Source organism: Aplysia californica, unplaced genomic scaffold, assembly GCF_000002075.1.
Source record: "Aplysia californica isolate F4 #8 unplaced genomic scaffold, AplCal3.0 scaffold00556, whole genome shotgun sequence".
Taxonomy (NCBI): domain Eukaryota; kingdom Metazoa; phylum Mollusca; class Gastropoda; order Aplysiida; family Aplysiidae; genus Aplysia; species Aplysia californica.
Genome location: NW_004797826.1, coordinates 287,526 through 290,286, shown reverse-complemented (window position 1 = coordinate 290,286; position 2,761 = coordinate 287,526). Strand labels below are relative to the sequence as shown.

General features: G+C 41.1%; 1 protein-coding gene across 1 annotated transcript in view; it reads right to left on the bottom strand.

The window, feature by feature from the left end:
• Positions 1–2,761, bottom strand: part of LOC101849233 — an 11,251-nt gene that overhangs the window by 7,112 nt on the left and 1,378 nt on the right. The window lies entirely within an intron of this gene.

Below are 2,761 nucleotides of genomic sequence, written 5' to 3'. Positions count from 1 at the left end.
CCCCCCCAAAAAAGACCTTACAAAACAAACAAGATAAATGAACAAGCTTTAAGATGATACCAATAACAACACGTAGTGTCATCCGCACGCAGGGATCAAGGACCGGGCGGGGCGCTGATGTGTCATGTGGTTAATTGTTATTTGTGCTGGGCGGAAACCCAAATGTAAATCTGGATAACATCCAGTTCTCGCATCAGATTCAAATAATCAAGTTAGAGACCCAGCCCACTTCGACTTGCTTTTCGGCTTGCTTTTTTCGTGCAAGGCTCAGCTTTGCTGTCTATGGGGCAGGGTGGGGGTGGGGAGAGGTGGAGCAGACACAACAGAGCCTAAAGATAGCAGCGCGCACAGTTTGGGACGGGGAGGAGGAGGAGAAAGGTGAAAATATAGCAAGACAAAAAAGCAAGTCCAGAAAAGTCAGAAATTCCCGAGAGCAAAACGTATTTTTAAACTGGTTTAGATTTTATAAATCTAGATAAATCAGCAGCAAGTTAAGTGGGAAGCAAGTTAGGGTTTGAGATAATGTTACTGAGCAGGCCTGAAATCCAGGTCGACCCAATTGTATCCAGTTAATTCCTGGAAAACTTGGATATCCAGTTTGTGAAAATCCATGTCGAAGCTTAGCACAAGTGGTTAGGAATGGGGTAATTGACCGGGAGCAGCAGTTGTTACCTGGAGTGGGTGTAGCAAGTGGAGGAGAAGGTCAGAGGGGAGGAGCTTGGTGGGCTGTGGGGTGCACGGTCTCTTAGGAATTCACTAAAAGAGAAACTCTGGTCAAACTCGGCCGTGCCCGTCCTATCTCTGTTACAAAGCACAAAAAAACCCAGTACGCTATAGTTCATTTTAAATTGCTTAGGAAATTTGTTTGTTTTTAAAATTTTGCTGGAGTTTATAATTTATCTAGATTCTATAACTGCTCAGAATGTCTCGATAATGTCTCTTTCTATTATTGCTAAGAATGTCTCTATCACAGCACAGAATATCTCTATCACTTCTCAGAAATGTCTCTGTCTATCACTGCTCAGAAAAGTCTCTATCTATCACTGCTCAGAAGGTCTCCATCACTGTTCAGAATGTCTCTATCACTGCTCAGAATGTCTCCATCACCACTCTGGGTTTATAATTTATCTAGATTCTATAGCTGCTCAGAATGTCTCTATAATGTCTCTTTCTATTATTGCTAAGAATGTATATTTCACTGTTCAGAATGTCTCTATCACTGCTCAGAATGTCTCTATCACTCTCTGAATGGTGCTCAGAATGCCTCTATCACTGCTCAGAATGTCTCTATCACTGCTCAGAATGTCTCTATCACTGTATCACGGCTCAAAATTGTTTCAGCAGGTCACGTTACGTTTTCGCTGCAGTTCCATTGTTAATGGAATGACCCTTTTATTTCTGTTCAAAATTTAATTAAATCCCCGATTTGATTATTCCGAACTCTTGGTTTGCCTGAAAAGCTGAAAAGCTCCGTTGAAGTCATACGACAAGAGTTATAATGTGATAGTATATATCATATAGTATTATATATCGAGGCATCACGGTGAAATCAGATGCTCGTAAGAATAATGAAATCGAAGAAAACGCATTTTTCTTCCCGTTTGGCAATCTTTACTCAATTTTTATTATACGCCTATATACATTTTTTCCCCGGGGCCGGTGGTGCTCAAAACTTTTTATGACTATGAAAAACACGTTGCTGTGTGGGTTTTACCGAAAAACGTTGATCAAAGGCACAACTTTTTAATAAAAAAAAAAACAACAGTTTTCAAGGTTACCGAACTTTGACGGCCATTTTCTTGCTAATTTTACCTCTGAAACCAGATGATCATTTTATCTCTTTCAATCTAAAATATCTTGACTTCTGTTGAAGGCAATAAATGCATTTCTTTTTTCATCAAAAGCAAGACAAATGAACAAGCTTAAAGATGATACCAATAACTCCATATATGCCCAAAGTTGATGAGCACCTGATTCCACCGCGTCGTGACATATATTTTAAGAAGACCAGAGGTCAGTAGGCTGAAACACAGCAGTAAAAAGGAGCCACGGAGTAGTAGCAGGAAAGCTGCAGAAAGAGTAGGAACCCAGAGGAGGGGGCAAAGAAAGTGAGGGGAAGGGGGCAGAAAGTGGTAACGAAAGCAGACGACAGAACATGGTCAGAGAGCAGGAAAGGAGGTGAAAGCAGACAATGTTTAGAGAAGTAAATTTTCGTCGCTGTCTGGTTCTGAACCCGAGACCTGTTGAATGAAAGGCGAACTCCATAACCTTACCTCTACACCATGAGAGCCCCCATGGATGTTTGATAGGAAAGAAGGAGCAAACCAAACCAGAGCACCCGCCAAACACCCACCATTTATGTTTAAACGTTCAGGGGACCATATTAATATTATTAATAAATGTGACATAAATCGAGGCATATTTTAATTTTCAAACCGATTTCAGTGCAATAGATCTGTTTTAATGTGATCACCCCGAATTTTCCATCCGAACTAATCAAGCAGATCCGACAACTCGAATCAGTGTGCACCTAATATAAGAGACAGAAAGATTGTTTTTCGGTCGGTGACCTAGGCTACAGGTTGACCTGGTGAGCAGCCTGTGACATTGCCAAGCGTGACCTAATTTCTTTACGTGGGGAATGGTGGAGTGTGCACAATGCTAATCTTTGTACACCTCGCTCGCAGGGAGACGTTTATTTGCCTTGATCGTTTTTTGTTTGTATTTTGTTTTTCGTTGGTTTGTTGTCTGTTTATTTCCG